At 42.6% G+C, this 16,522-nt stretch overlaps 1 long non-coding RNA gene across 2 annotated transcripts in view; it reads right to left on the bottom strand.

Moving 5' to 3' along the window:
* LOC134087127 (uncharacterized) overlaps positions 1–6,133 on the bottom strand; it is a 377,321-nt gene extending 371,188 nt beyond the window's left edge. Inside the window, exon 1 of one of the 2 annotated variants that reach the window (XR_009939806.1) lies at positions 5,948–6,133. This is a non-coding gene — a long non-coding RNA (uncharacterized LOC134087127). The remainder of the gene's footprint in view (positions 1–5,947) is intronic. The other variant, XR_009939805.1, reaches the window with a different exon arrangement.
* Positions 6,134–16,522: the final 10,389 nt, after the last annotated feature.

Here is a 16,522-nt window from a genome sequence, read left to right as displayed (position 1 = left end):
TGAGGGTAAAATAAATTAGCAAAGGCTGCAGCATAAACCCTGAATGCAAAACACTGCAAATGCCATTAAGAACTATTATATCAAAACAACATTAATCACATGCTAAACCCCATTCAAGTCCCAGACATGCCCTTATTCAAACATCAGTAAAGGACTCCATCTTCTGGTTCTGCCAGTGCTGAGTGTTGATGGATGGATGACTCATCACTCATGTCCTTCCCCTCCAAAAAACCTCCTCTGGCACCAGACAACAAATATACTGTAGCTTGCAAATCGTTCTTTTTTTTTTATCACGTAGCATCATGTCTTGATAATTGCATTGCATCAAAGCTTGACAAGAATAGATTGAAGGGTTTTTTTTTGTGGTAAATGTCCAAATTATAGTTCAGTCAGGACCACTTTGTCCAGACAGTACTGTTTGCAATCCATAATGTTACATTTGGCAGTATGGCTCTGGGCCCCTGCCCTTCCATGTGCAAACATGGAAAGCCTAAGGCAGAGGGAGCAGCAAGATCATACATGATAAGCAGACACATGCTCAGATACGCTGGCAAGTAATGTAGCCAACATAAAGTAAACAAGAGAATGCAGGAGTGCATTTGAAACTCTGAAAATGGTTGTGCAACAAACCAGTCCTTGGTGAGCATTAGCTGAAGTTCAAAGGACATATGGCTCAGTGATATGCTTAAGAATATTTAATTAAGAGTGCTTGTGCTTTCATTGAGAGTCTCCATGCAGCCTCTTATGAACATGACATAGGCATTCATTTCAAAGGTATGTGCAATCAAAGATCAAGGCACAGAGATGAAAGAAGCAACATGTGAGCTTCAAAGAAGCAAATGCCACCATTCTGTCCCTCTGCACAGTACATTTGTTTTTGCCTGGAATTTACATGAAAAACTGCAGCATCAGCAAATGTAATCCACGGTTCCTAACTAACAGGGCATTCTTCCTGGTAAAATAAATAGTCCAGATAATTAAGATGTATTTCTTGTTGAAAAATGCATATTGCCATAACAGACAGCAAGAGGACCGTGGAGCTTATTAACAAGATATACAATGCAATCTAATGTCACTTGCTTTGTGCATTCACACTTGTCTGACACTGTTGGTGCATTCTGTTAGTTCACTGTAAGTGAAAAAAGATGTAAATCTTACATACTGTATGGCTCTGCAAAAATGCAACAACAAATGTAGCTAATTTAATTGAGCTCCATGTTTTTAATATAGAATAACATATGGAAAATGTACAACTTGAACATAGTCTTACTGAAACATGCTGTCTACAATATATGTTTTCACATTGTGGTGAACATAATAAGAGTAATCAATAAATATATATTGACAATACCTCCAAAATGTGACCAAGTTGTATGGAAGAGGAAAAAGCATGGCTTCAGTGTATGTGTGATCAAATGGAGGTTCTGTCAGGACCGCTTCAGTAAAAAATACACAAGAGAGAAATATCTTTAAAGGGATATTCCGCCATTTTTGGAAATACGCTCATTTTCCACCTCCCCTCGAGCAAAACAATCGATATTTACCTTGTTCCCGTTCATCCAGCCATTCTGTGAGTCTGGCGATACAACTTTTAGCTTCAGCCTAGCATAGATCATTGAATCGGATTAGACCATTAGCTTCTCGCCTGCTAGCTTCATGTTTAAAAGTGACTAAGATTTCTGGTAATTTTCCCATTTAAAACGTGTCTCCTCAAGTTAGAAAGTGCAATAAGACCAACTGAAAATGAAACCTGGCGTTTTTCTAGGCTGATTTGACATGGAACTACACTCTCATCTGGCGTAATAATCAAGGCAACTTGCAAACGTACCATAGGCGCAGTGATATCTTACGCAGCATCTGAAAATAGTCCCCATAGACAACAAGCAGTAGTAGTGCCAGTAGCTGCAAGTTGCCTTGATTATTACGCCAGATGAGAGTGTAGTTCCATGTCAAATCAGCCTAGAAAAACGCCAGGTTTCATTTTCAGTTGGTCTTATTGCACTTTCTAACTTGAGAGGAGACACGTTTTAAATGGGAAAATTACCAGAAATCTTAGTCACTTTTAAACATGAAGCTAGCAGGCGAGAAGCTAATGGTCTAATCCGATTCAATGATCTATGCTAGGCTGAAGCTAAAAGTTGTATCGCCAGACTCACAGAATGGCTGGATGAACGGGAACAAGGTAAATATCGATTGTTTTGCTTGAGGGAAGGTGGAAAATGAGCGTATTTCCAAAAATGGCGGAATATCCCTTAAAAACCAATTATATTTTGTATTCGGCGGTATGGCTCTGTTCAGAGGAAGTTCCCCGCCTAGACAGCTGGAACATCAGCAGCATCCTTAGGGTGTGTTACGCCGTGAATGGGCACAACACAAAGGTGGGGGAAACAGCGAGGTTGCAGTAGCCTACTTTAACAATTTGTTTGCTCAAAACGAAGTCCAAAGTTGCCAAAGGCGGCGGCCGACCAGCCTTCAAACAGAGACAAGGGCGACCCAAACAAAGCCAGATCAGCATTCTTAGGTTAGTGTGCTGCTCTGCTCGAATCTCGAGTCCACCGCTCTGCCAGGGGGAGGAACTCCAGTGCTTTTAAGACCCATCAGGTGACCTGTGCACCGGTGCACCTAATTTAGCTAACTGGAGGCAATCACCTGTAGGACGAGAAACAAGAGAGAAGCACAGCCGGGGAAGAGGCAAGGGCAGGGGCCTGTAACACCCTCCCCCGATAAGAACAAGGAACAACCAGTTTTCTGGCTTCGATGGACACACAATACAAATAACAAATAGGCCTTTAAATAAACACTCCAATAACCTGGAAATGAACTGAAATTGAGCTCATCAAAACATACAGACATAAGAATACACATACACTTTACTCCGTGCGCAACGGCGCCAAGGACACCAAGAAAACGCATGAGCTCCTTTTTAGTGGCCGGGACAGGAAACTCATCAATCGCTTTGACTTTTGCCAGAATAGGTCTGACCTGCCCTTAACCTTGCCTAGGTATGTCACAGTTGCCCCAGCGAACTCACACTTAGCAAGATTAACTGTAACGCAGACCAGCGCAAGTCGGGTGAGAAGACGCAGACGTTCAAAGTGCGACTGCCAGGTGTTGCTCATAAGGATCACATCGTCCAAATAAACTGTAACCCCATTTAATCCAGCTACTACCCGGTTCATTAATCTCTGAAAACTAGAAGGGGCGTTACAAAGCCCGAAACTCATAACGCAATAGGAATATAAGCCACTAGGTGTGATAAAGGCGGACACTAATGTGCTTGCTCAGTTAACAAGATTTGCCAATATCCCTTGAGGAGGTCCAATTTAGTTAATGAATTTAGCAACGCCAATCTGGTCGACACAATCCTCTATCCTAGGCAGAGGGAAAGAGCCCTTTGGAATTTAGTTTTCGGTAGTCTGTACAAAAACGAAACGTTCGGTATGCTTTTTTCACAAGCAGGCAGGGAGATTACCAGCTGGAGAAAGAGGGTTCAGACAAATTGTTTTTCAATAAATACTGGACCTCTGTCTCCAGAACTTCTCTTTTTTCAATGGGAACATGATAGCCTCGACGTCGCCAACGTCATTGTGTTCCAGCACATCAGTTTGGGTTGGATCATCAGAAAAGAGAACTGTAGAGTCGTTCAATAAGTCAGTGAGCTCCTGACAAGGAACTGGATCTAAATGTGTGAGGGTCGAAGACAGCTTTACCAAAGTTTCCGAAATTTCATACGAACATACTATCAGCAGGGCTGTTTAACTTGTCATCGTCTGATGCTGCCACCGCCGAGCATGAAGAGTTAGACAATTGGCCAGGGTTGCCAACTCTCACGCACCCAGCGTGACAGTCACGCATTCAGCCTCAATCTCACGCTCTCACGGTCAAGAAAGAAATGTCACGCAAAATTGACATTCATTCATTGTCTTTCAAATTCCCTCCCCGCAAGAGGATAACGCTAAACGAATCATCTTCTTGTTTTCAAGTAGCAGCAGGATGCGTAACCTTCCCTCTCCACGCAATAGGACAACGCTAAACGAATCATCTTCTTGTTTTCAAATAACAGGATGCATTACCGTCGCAACTTCTGGTCGCATGTCAGTCACCATTATGTTAAGCCCTGTGATTGGCCCGCTGGTGCTGGGGGTTCTCAGCTCCCTGCCTCAATGGATCGTGCCTAGACTGCCCCGCCAGCCAAATTACATTTGCCGCCGCTAGGGGCGTCTAGATTTATAGGCTAGAAGCACGCCATACCGTGGACTAATTGCATTTCCCTTTCAGTGGACAATGCTAGTGTGAACGTGGGAGATAGAAACTCCATCAAGACAAGAGTTCTGAAGGAGAATCCCTCCTTATTCACATTGGGCTGCCCATGCCACATAGTCCACAACAATGCCTCTGCTGCTGGTAGAGCGTACACGGAGGTAAATGCTGAAATTAGTTCCAGACATGTGTTTCAAAATGTATTTCCTTTCCAAATGAAAATATTTATTTACATACAACTTTTTTTATGCTTCCTGGAAACTGTTAATTAATATCTGCTTTAAAAAAAAAAAACTAGATCACAGGGTTTGACATCGAGGACATAGCTGTGGATGTGGGCTATTGGTTCAAAGGCAGCACCAAAAGGAAGAATAAACTTGATGGTAATTCTCTGCCACCTCATTTATGATGTATTTGAACTACATTTCACTAATAGTTGCTAAAGAGGGCCCTTTTGGCCAAAACTGACTGTTTCAATTCCCAGCCTAAATATAAGGGTGAAAATAGGTTGTAAAATTGTATTTGAGTTTATTGATAAAATCAAGCAGGATACATTTATTTTAAACATCAAAGAGCAAAGTATAATACATAATTAATCTATTCCACAATCCCTTTAAATACATTGAACTGCTCATTTGCATTAATCAATGATTTTTATGTTTTCAGAGTTTTGTGAATTCTGCGACACAAGTTACATGGAGACGCTGCTTCATGTGAGCACAAGGTGGCTGAGTCTAGAGCAGGTTGTGACCCGTATTCTACGCCTCTATGCTGCACTCAAGAGTTATTTTGGAAGCTGCAGTAAGTATTGACCTATTGTATGCTTTATAAACCTACATTAATGGAACCATGTAGAAGAAGGGATCAGTGAATAGCATTGATTGTTTAATTTAGTGTTACATTGATTCATTATACACAATGAATGAAATATTTCATGTCTAAGTTTGATGATTAGGCTATTGCTTACATGTTTTAAAATACAGAATTAACTCAAATGTGCACAAATGCAAAAGTTGTCTGGGCCTTGACATTCTGTCTGATTAAACTTCAGAATTATAGTAAATTAACTTAATCAATATTCAAATTCATAAATCATTACAAATTGTTTCCTATTGATATATCTACTTTTGCCTGTATTTCTATTTTCAGATGAGAAACAAGCAAGGTGCGTCCGATTGCGTTTGCTGTTTGATGATTCGATGACTGAAATTCACCTGCTGTTTTTTCAGTCCACACTGATCATCTTTACACACTTCAACCTCCTACAATTAACCAAAGCAAAATTGACACAGGAGGATAGTGGATCATTCTAAGGGCCCAACACGTAGTAATTTCCTACGCATCAACCTCGTGAAATAACCTCAATTTGTGCACTGCAGCCGCCCACAATTTTCAGTAGGCCGGTGCATGGGCACGTTTGGGGAAAAATCTCACTCCAGGCAAATTACCAAAGTTGGCAACCCTGCAATGGAAGCTGTCCACTAGCACCACCGTTTTTTACAGACAGCGGAGTCTGACGGTCTTTGTTGCGTTCATAAAATGACTTAAGGAGATTAACGTGACATTTTTGCGATTTCTTCCTCCTATTGGGGGTAGAAATTATGTAATTATCCTTTTCGCCACAGCGCAACACCTGGTAAGGCCCAGTGAATTTGGCCTGTAATGGAGAGGTTAGAAGCGCAACGACCTGGGGCTTCATTTATAAACGATGCGTACGCACAAAAGAATGCGTACGCCTCGTTCTACGCAAGCTTTGGTATTTATAAAACGTGAACTTGACGGGAAAATGTGCGCACCTCCACGCAAGCTCTGACCCATGTGTACGCACAAAAAAGGGAAAAGCAGAAACTGCGACCTCAGGAGGAAACAGGTACAACGACCCGAAATTGGTTCAATAATTGAAGTTTAACACAAGCATAACATCGCGCAATGACGCGCATCAATGACATAACTGCCTTAACCTAATCCTGTTTAAAATCTGAAACGTGGTTGATTGTTGTTTCGTGCGCCCGTCAAAAATTCCATCTTATTTGATGCGAGAAAGACATGCTGATAGGCTATGCCTATGTATGTTTTGTTAATTATCAACTTATGGCTTTCATGCATGTTTTGTTATTTGTCAATAATCAAGGCTCAAACATGTTGCTTGTTAGCTTGCAAATGGTAGGCTATATACAGTAAGTGCTGACTTGCATCGGCTTTCTTGCCACTGGCTGTATCGAGAACTGGCTGACCGGACTGGAATAGCCAACCTTCAGCCGAATTTTGCCAGACGTGTTAGGAGGTGTAACTGCTTCATCACCAAACTACATCAACTTTCCTTACATGGTGAACAGGCAAATAAAAACGCAGTCTAATTTCCCAAATGTGATCCGTGCTATTGACTGCAATCATATTGCTATAAGACCACCGAGTGAAAATAAATGTGCCTTTGTTAACAGGAAGCATTTTCATTCCCTCAATGTCCAAGTTATATATGTGACACGGACATGTTGCTCACAAATGTTGGCCTGATTCATATTGAGACATACTGTAGCAGCGTTGGGCGCAGACTGAATGCTGGAGCTGTGCGCGATGGTGGCTTATACTGTAGGTGCGGGCGAATCGTGTTTAAATCCTGTGTGTAAATCCTAAAAGAATTTTTAGCAATTTTTCGACCATTTCTAAACATTTCACCCTTTACTCATTCAAGTTATGTTGTAGGTGACAGTGGATATCCGCTGAAACGGTGGCTGCTCACGCCATTTATGAACCCACAAACAGTCAATGAAGTTGCGTTTTTTGTCTTTCCCGCTGTTTTTGGCATGTTGTCCACAGACATCAATATTCATTAAGGGCGTTTCGCTGAATATTTATAAGCAATTATGGGTGTGTCTTGAGGTACGCACAGGTGCCGCAAATGTAGAGTAGAGCTTGATTTATAAAGGGAAATTGGCGTGGAACGTGCGTGCGCACAGTTTTATAAATCAGAATATTTCTGTGCGCACGCACTTTCTGAGTTTTGAGCGCACGCCATCTTCTGGCGTACATCCTGCGCAAAGTTTTATAAATGAGGCCCCTGGTCATCAACACTAAATTTTCGATGTTCAGTGCAATGGTCAAACAATTTCTTCCTTTTCTTTTGAGATTCCTCTAGTCTTTCCTTCGCCAGTCTCCAAGCTAGGGACACGCGACCACGAAAGCCCAGAACGTAATCAGACAGACTACATGGTGGCTCCGAGTCAGTCCACTGTTCTTTAAGCACTGACGATAAACCGCGCACATGATGCGCAAAAACGAGGTCATTTGGGCTGAGTGACCTCCCTGGCTGCTAACATGAGCCAGGGAAGGCCCTCTTCCCAATCATGATTGAGTTCAACACAGTACGAACAAAGTAATGATTTCAGTGATGCATGGAACCTCTCCAGAGCACCCTCACCTCGGCAAACATAGATGAAGTAAAGTTACTCCCACGGACTGTTTGTATAATTGTGCAAACCGAAAATTGAGATAAATTGACTGAGTGCTTTTACCACCACTTTGGTGTTGATCGAACACAGCGGATAAGCTGCCGGGTAGCGAGTGACCTGACACATCACGATGAGCAGGTACTTGCTACCAGCCTTCGAACAAGGGAGGGGACCAACACAGTCTATAATCAATTGTTCGAACGGTTGGCAAATAGACGGAATTGGGCGCAATGGCACGAGCTTCAAAACAAGGTTGGGCTTGCAAGTCAGCTGGCACGTTTTGCATGTTTTGACGTAACTGGCAACATCACGCCTAACGCGTGGCCAGTAGAAGTAACGAAGAATGTGGTTGGATGTCTTCATTACTCCAGCGTGACCGGCTAATTTATCGTGGCCAGTTTGCAGTACCAGCGGACGGTATTTAGATGACACCACCTCCTGGTCTAAAGGATCACCAAAAAACAGCTGGCCTGCAGCGACCACTTTCTTTACAGCACACCATCTTGGATGTAATAGCCATTAGCTCTAGTCAGAATTTCAGCTTTGTCGAGAACCAGCTCTAACAGTGGCTTTAAAGTTTCATCACTGTACTATTCTTGTGACAGCTCATCACAAGGAACGGTGAAGGGATAATCGGCTAGCGAGAAACCCTTTCCGGTCTTCACAAGCTCAACTTTAAGACTATCCACCTCTTTACTGGCAGAACGAGTCACGACAGAGGCTGGAAACACCTCAGGATACTGTTGCGCACTTTCATCGGTGCCACTAACGAGAAGAGGCATTTCAGTAACAACCAGAGAGGGAGACTCATCCGGCCAGGTGCATCTTCCAGTCAGGTCGCACACCCAGCTCCACATCACAAAAACACTAGCATGTCCAAATGTTCTTCAGTAAGCCTAGAATATCTTGGGCTGCAGATGTTTCCCAACGTGCTGAAGACACGTTCGGAGGTACAATTAGACGCAGAAATGCAAAGATAGTTCTTTGCAAAATGTGATAGGCAGTTGCATGTGCCTCATATCGACTCCACCAGGCCAGGGGATCCTCTGCAGGGCTATCTGTTTGAACCGCTTGTAGTCAACAAACTCACCATTGAATCTCTCTTTGGGTGTTGCAGGTGTGGGAGAATGTTGCTTCATTTCAGAATTATCCTCCCTTTCTTCTCTGAGGTTATGGTGCAGAGCAAACGTTTTAAGTCTCTCTTATTTCTCTTTGCCTCAGCACCTGTTCCTCTAGGGTCCACTGGACTATGGGGTGGAAGCTGAACGGCCTCAGTTTGAAGGAGCAGTTCCCTCTTGACATCCTCCTCCATAGTTACAAGCGTCCCTTTAAATCTCGGATCAAGGAACGTAAAGGTGTTTAGTGTCATCTGCATACCTTTTCTCAAAATCTCCTCTAACTTTGTTTTTCATTTCTCGGGCAAAGGGGCAGTCGCCTTCCTCATCTTCCTCATCATTTTCCACAGGAGTAGCAGGACTGATGATATGGTGGTTTCTTTCTCTCCACTCAGGTCATGTCTGTGTCTCTGGGCATCAGGTGCCACTTCTTACGGTCCTCAGCCAGAACAGCAGAGACAGCTTGCTGCTGCTCTGGCAGGTTTAAAGACTGTTGTTTGTCTTTTGGGCAGTCTAGACATCTTGTTTGATATGGAGAAGCCTGACACAGTCTTACGGAGACTGGACGGAGCTTGCCACACAATCAGTATCTATGGCTTTATTCACTGCCAAATGCAGATTGTGCCCAAAACAGGGTATCCAGATGTATTCCCGGAAAGCTTTGCGGTTGTTAGACGCATTATCTGTCGTAATTCCAGCCAAATTGGCCATATAGCCCCCAGGAATCTGTGATCATTTCCTCCAGGACTTCTTTTAGAGTGTCTGCTGTGTGATCAGAATACAATGCAAAGCATCCTGAACACCAGGACTGCATCTCCCAGGACTGTGTAATGAACTGGACTGTTACTGCCATGTAAGTGTTCACAGTTCTGCTGGTCCAGAGATCTGTGGTGCAGGAGAAAAATTTATTTGGTGTATGTCTAAGTTGTCCACTGATTATCGATCTTGGGAATTTCATTGTACATGAAAAAAATCCTGGATGGGACGACATGTCTTCTGTCAAGATTTTGCATAAGGTTTCTGAACCCAGCTTTTTCCACTATATAAACTGCCACTTGATCCAAACAGATGAATTCTGCTACTGCCCTACGTCGTTTTACCTCCTTGGACTCCCTGGGGTACTTGCTGTGCTGCTCAAGCATTGCTTGGAGGGTTGGCTGCTGGGTTGGCTGATGCCTTTGAGGAGTTGCTCTTCTGGAGCCCGTGGCTGCAGACTGCTGTAGCAGAAGAAATCAGTCGTGGACCGGCGGCCACAGTATCACTCGCACATGTAGCCATCCCTGTAGTGATTGTCAAATGACAGCTGCAGCAGCAGCTTCCTTGCTGCGTGCGTGAGGAGAAAAAACAGACATCTATAGGGAGGCACTGGAAGCATGCGTTGCACACACCAACATGAAATACATCTCGGTAACACCTTACGATAAGGGTACATGAATTCTCATGAATCCATGCATGAATTAATGCATGAATCATGAATTACTTCATCCCTGAATATATCATAAATAATTATATGACTTAACATGAATTCACTGATTATCATTAATGAATTCATGCATAAACAACTCATCATCTTAAGCATTAAGTATGGTTGGCACATCATCATGAATCATGATTATGTAAGCATGGTCATGATGACTTTGTCGGACAAAATCGTGGACATCACTGTCATGGAGAAAAAAGAAAAGTAATACCACATGAATTCATGTTAGCTAAATGTTATGAATTATCATGAGTTAATTCATTAACTCATGATTACTCATGATAACTCATTAACTCATAATTCATTAACTCATGCATTCATTATACATGAAAAGTTAATTAATTAACATGAATTCATTGTCTGTCATTAATGACATCAGGTATGGACAACAAATCATCTTGAGCATTAGGTACAGTGGATAAATCATTAAGAATAATGATCAATTACACACAATCGTGTTGATTTCTTGGTTTTTGAAATTTGTTCCAAAGGGTAAGTAAACTATACATTAACTCATCATGAACTAATTAAGACATGATTAACTAATGAAAATATAATGCTTAGCTAATGAGGACATGCCTATATTTAAACAATGTGGATTCTTCGATATTCTCTGAAAATGATCTTTGGAACACATTTTTCAAAAACCAAGAAATGAACATGATCATGTGTAATTTATCATTATTCTTAATAATTTACCCACTGTACCTAATGCTCAAGATGATTTGTTGTCCATACCTGATGTCATTAATGACAGACAATGAATTAATTTTAATTAATTAACTTTTCATGTATAATTAATGCATGAGTTAATAAATTAACTCATGATAATTCATACCATTTAGTTAACATGAATTCATGTGGTATTACTTTTCTTTTTTTCTCCATGACAGTGATGTCCACGATTTTGTCCGACAAAAAGTCATCATGACCATGCTTAATTAATCATGATTCATGATGATGTGCCAACCATACTTAATGCTTAAGATGATGAGTTGTTTATGCATTTTGAAGTATCGATGCACCATGCAACACTATGTGGGACTCGGGGGAGAACGGCATCACAGACTCCAAAATGAACGACTCAGATGCTCCAGTGTCCCGTAGGACTTTCATGGGTACTTTGTCATCGCTACCAACAAATGAGACAACACCCTCGGAAAATAATGGTTCGAACAAGACCTTGCGGTCTGCCACACACGCAGAGGTACAGTAGATGCAGACAATTCAACGGGCATGAACAACCCAGCAGACCCAGGCACAGGAGCAGCCAGGGCCGCAGGCTTCACAGTGGGGCTACGGAATTTATTTGCTCAAAACAAAGTCCAAAGTTGGCAAAGGTGGCGGCCGACTGGCCTTCAAACGGAGACACAAGGGCGACCCAAACAAAGCCAGATCAGCATTCTTAGGTTAGTGTGCTGCTCTGCTCGAATCTCCAGTCCACCGCTCTGCCAGGGGGAGGAACTCCAGTGCTTTCAAGACCCATCAGGTGACCTGTGCACCAGTGCACCTAATTTGGCTAATTGGAGGCAATCACCTGCAGGACGAGAAACAAGAGAGAACCCCAGCTGGAGAAGAGGCAAGGCCAGGGGCAGGCATGGACTGGCCATAGGGCATACCGGGCAATGCCCGGTGGGCCGACGCATATATTTGGGCCGAGGCTGTCAATTTGATAATAATGAAAAAATTATTAGGCTCATTTATATAGCGTACGGCCACAACGGTAGCGAATCGCGGCCCATTGGTTGACTGCCTTAATGGACATTGGGCTAGTCCAATGAAATGTCAGGGCCCTCCCTATCTCCCTCCCGGCCTCATCTCCCTCTTGACTGGAGTTCGACCGGAGTTTGAGACCGTCCGTAGATGAAAATGTACGAAGACAAACCACAAAAGCGCAAGGGGGTCGCAGAGAAGTTGCGAGATAAAAGGCAAAAGCCTACAAGTGGATGTAGCAAAAATGTGCTAAAATTACAGAAATGTTTGCCACCACAAGTTCAAACAGGGCCGCGGACATATAGCAGCAGTGCAGAAGCAGCACCGAGTGCAGGCTTCAGAGAGGCACATATGCGAGTGTGCAACAGAGTAGTTACACAGAGGAAGGAGTAGCTATTCAAATTAATTCGGAGGAGGAGGAAGAGGTGAGAGACGTGACCCAGCAGGGACAGATTGAGGAGGAGGTCAGAATAGCGACTGTGAGGCAGGTAAGAAGTAGCCGAAATGTTGGCTGAACTTTTTGGGCGCAAAACGACTGCTTCTTCCCCTTGCTTCTTTTAGATGTATCAACCTGCCTACTATGTAGGATTCAGCACCCAGTTAAGCAAAACAAAGTTTTATAGTGTGAGCGCGTCTTTTTGTGTGGTTTCTGTGTAGGCCTTCCCCTCTCGCATGCATTTGAATTGCGATACCCATCAAATTAACGAGTTGTCGGCTCGCCATCAACCTTCTGAAATCTTAAGACAGTCACGATTGGTCGAAATTGTTGTCAATCTTGACGCAGTACAACAAGCAAACTATCAAATTTCTTTGCGACAAGCAGACACCCATACACACAGACATGAAGTCAGACGCATGGAATGAAACAGGAATGGTGATAGCCCATGGAATTAACAATGACAATGTTTTGGGATGTGTAGCCTATACATCTTCACTAAATAGTATCAAGGTGAATTGTTGGCTAAAACTGTGCAAATGTTCAACATAAATTATAGCAGGTTTTATTTAGTGAAGCATTTAATAGCATATGAGTTTTGGGCACAACCTCATCCTTGCTGGTTTAAAGGTCACTCTAGTGTGTGTGTGTGTGTGTGTGTGTGTGTGTGTGTGTGTGTGAGAGAGAGAGAGAGAGAGAGTATAATAATAATTAATGTTTTTTTTAGCAAGGGTAGGCTAGCCTACTCGCTTCCATGCAGGCTACTGCGGTTTACTTAAATATTTTTTTACAAACAAAACAGTGTGCACATACAGTATGTTTTATCGTGTAAATTATCATGGTGGGCCACTATGGGCAAAAATGCCCGGGCCGTTTTTTGGTCCCAGTCCAGCCCTGGCCAGGGGCCTGTAAAAGGGGGCTACCCTCCCAAACAAAATGTTTTAATGAAAATGACAGCTACTGTCAGACACAGTGGCGTCATGCCCATTGAAGTAAAGGGGGCACGTGCCCCCTCTGATTTTTCGTCCCTGATATTTTTTTTAATCAAAACTTTCCGATTATGCTCCATAATAATCCATTCCAGAGCCTAACGACTCAAATGTATTCTTCTGGATGTGTAATAAACAGCTAAAGACCGGCCATCAGCCCTTTTCCTAAAATTGGTGTCTGTAGCAAATAGGCCTATGTTCCCGTAGAAACACGCACAAACGTTGAGAGCGCATTGTTGTGTTTATGTTGAACTGTCACAGTTAGCCTAACGTTAGGCTACAATTTGAACAGTTGAACTGCACAGTTTGGACAGCTACAGTCAATGGCATTGAAGTGGTAAGTAGGCTATGCAACAAATCAACATTACATTCGGATGATATTAAAAAGTAGCGGAATTATTTGTGGACCGGGAAATGTTCGTGATGATCACAAAGTTCACCAAACGCTCCAAAATCGCATTTCCAGGGAAGCCGGCTTCTCAGGGGGTGAATGCTGAATGGGCAGTGGGATGTAGCCCGCCAGGACAAACTGTTTTATCTACCACTGTGAACGTGGCTAACTCGTTGTGATTGAAAGCATAGGCTATGTCGCGATTGGAGAGGAAGAGTTTCAAGTTCAGGATGCATTGCGTTGACGTTATTGTCAAAGCCAAGGCAAGTTGCAGCTCAAATTCTCGTAGGCTGCAGTATGTTTGTGAGCAATACAGTCGGTTCCTATTTATTCTACTGTAAATGAAACCGTAATGTGGAGTTCTACAGAGTTTGTGACTTTTGTTTCAGTTGTGTATAGGCTTTGTAGCCAGATAGGTCGCCATATACAGTAACGCCTGACAAGGCTAATGTTTAGTGAATTTTAAAAGCCATTTGATAGTCTTCCCCAAAATAGAACAGCCAAGCCAGATGACTCAGAATTCTAAGGTAGCCTACTGTTTGGTCTATTCTGGGATTTTGGGATCTTTATAGCAATATAGCACCCTTAATATTTATCTAATAATTGACCCCCCCCCCCCCCCCCCCCCCCCCCGTCGGAAAATTATTGCAACGTCGCTGATTGTGCCCCCTAAGAATTTTGGCTTGCATGACGCCTGGTCAGACAAAAGAGGGCATTCGCCTGTGGCTGTGGTAACAGATAATGCATCAGAATAGCCTATGTTTTGTTTGATGTAGTGTACATGTATTCCTTGCTCCTGGAGAAGAAAGCCCTCAATAAGCACCTTGATGTACCAGCTAAGCCACGGCAACACAAGCTGTTCCTCAGCCCCAGTGATCGCTAGCTTATGCTGTATTTGTGTGCAGGCTTTCATTCCTCACAGCATACAGCTGTCTTATTGCATTGTTCAGGTTTGGCCTCGGAAGTACCATATGTCATGATGTCAGTCTCTTATGTAAACATGTTAAGGTCAGAGAACATGTTTCACCTGCAGTGCATTGTCTTCCTAAACAATCCTTGAATTATTAAAGAAAAAGCAATATAACAATGCAACCAATATTTGTCATTTCTTTTTTCCTATGTAGAGGGCTTCTTCGAGTTCAAGTTCAAGTTAATTTATTCGTCTCCCTTGGGAGAAATTTTGGCTAGAGACAGGGTGCTGCTGCAGACATACATTAAAACATACAGAAACAGCAATGTGTCAGACAGTATTGACAACCAAACAAAGACAAAACGGTACATAACTGGCAACCAGATGAGGACCAAAGTGCAAGAGGAGCTGACTGTGCAAACTGCCCTACCTGAAGCTTAAAACTAATGCACATTTAAAGTGCCAGTGCACAATAAAGTGCTAGTGCATATCAAAGTGCAGTGCACAATAAAGTGCTAGTGCATATCAAAGTGCAGTGCACAGTAAAATGCTAATGCATATCAAAGTGCAGTGCACAGTTAAGTGCTAATGCATATCAAAGTGCAGTGCACAATAAAGTGCTAGTGCATATCAAAGTGCAGTGCACAATAAAGTGCAAGTGCATATCAAAGTGCAGTGCACAGTAAAATGCTAATGCATATCAAAGTGCAGTGCACAGTAAAGTGCTAATGCATATCAAAGTGCAGTGCACAATAAAGTGCAAGTGCATATCAAAGTGCAGTGCACAGTAAAATGCTAATGCATATCAAAGTGCAGTGCACAGTAAAGTGCTAATATCAAAGTGCAGTGCACAATAAAGTGCTAATGCATATCAAAGTGCAGTGCACAGTAAAGTGCTAATATCAAAGTGCAGTGCACAATAAAGTGCTAATGCATATCAAAGTGCAGTGCACAGTAAAGTGCTAATGTATATCAAAGTGCAGTGCACAATAAAGTGCTAATGCATATCAAAGTGCAGTGCACAACACATATTAAAGCACACATTACACATACTTGAGAGTTTTCAAGGCTCATCGCTTAGTGCTACTAAGTTCTGTGTGTTACTGTAACTACGGTAATTGGCCTTGTGGTGCTCAGAATGGGAATTGCCAGTGAGTCTCACAGATTATTTGGAGTACAGCTACAGCTCCTTGAAGACTTGGAGCAAAGAGTGAAGGTCACACTCCAATTTAGCCTTGACAAAAAGTGTGCAGTAAGCGTGTTTGGAGAGTCCCTTGCCAGGGTCATGAAATACTCTGCAGGGATCGTTCAGGAGTCGACTGCATAGGCAGGAGTTATACAGGATGCATACACCCCTGCCATATTCCAAACCAAGGAAGACGGAAGGTGTAAGGTAGGCAGGGAACAAGTGACCATACAGAGTTTTACACTAGGATCGTTTTGTGTTTCAACATATGTTTATAACAGCATTTTGAACTCCTTCTAAAATGTCATTCATCATTAATCAAGTGTAGGAAGATATAACTCTTTGCAAAGGGTCAGCTAGTTAGACTGGACTAGTTTATTGTGGTATACTTGTTGCTTGTTAGCCATGTTGCTTACTTTTCCTAAAGCCTACCTTACATTGACAGACTTTGCAAAGATTTGGAAAATATTTTTGAAAGACTACAGTCTCAGACCCTCTCACATCCAAAGACGATTCATCGAGTTTCTAATCACAGTCTAGTCACAGGCCATCAGATTAGGATTTTGCAAAGACTGTGGGTCACTATTTATAAG

Source organism: Sardina pilchardus, chromosome 7 (genome assembly GCF_963854185.1).
Source record: "Sardina pilchardus chromosome 7, fSarPil1.1, whole genome shotgun sequence".
Classification (NCBI taxonomy): domain Eukaryota; kingdom Metazoa; phylum Chordata; class Actinopteri; order Clupeiformes; family Clupeidae; genus Sardina; species Sardina pilchardus.
The sequence above is the reverse complement of the archived record's forward strand: the minus strand, read 5'-3'. Positions and strand labels throughout refer to the sequence as shown.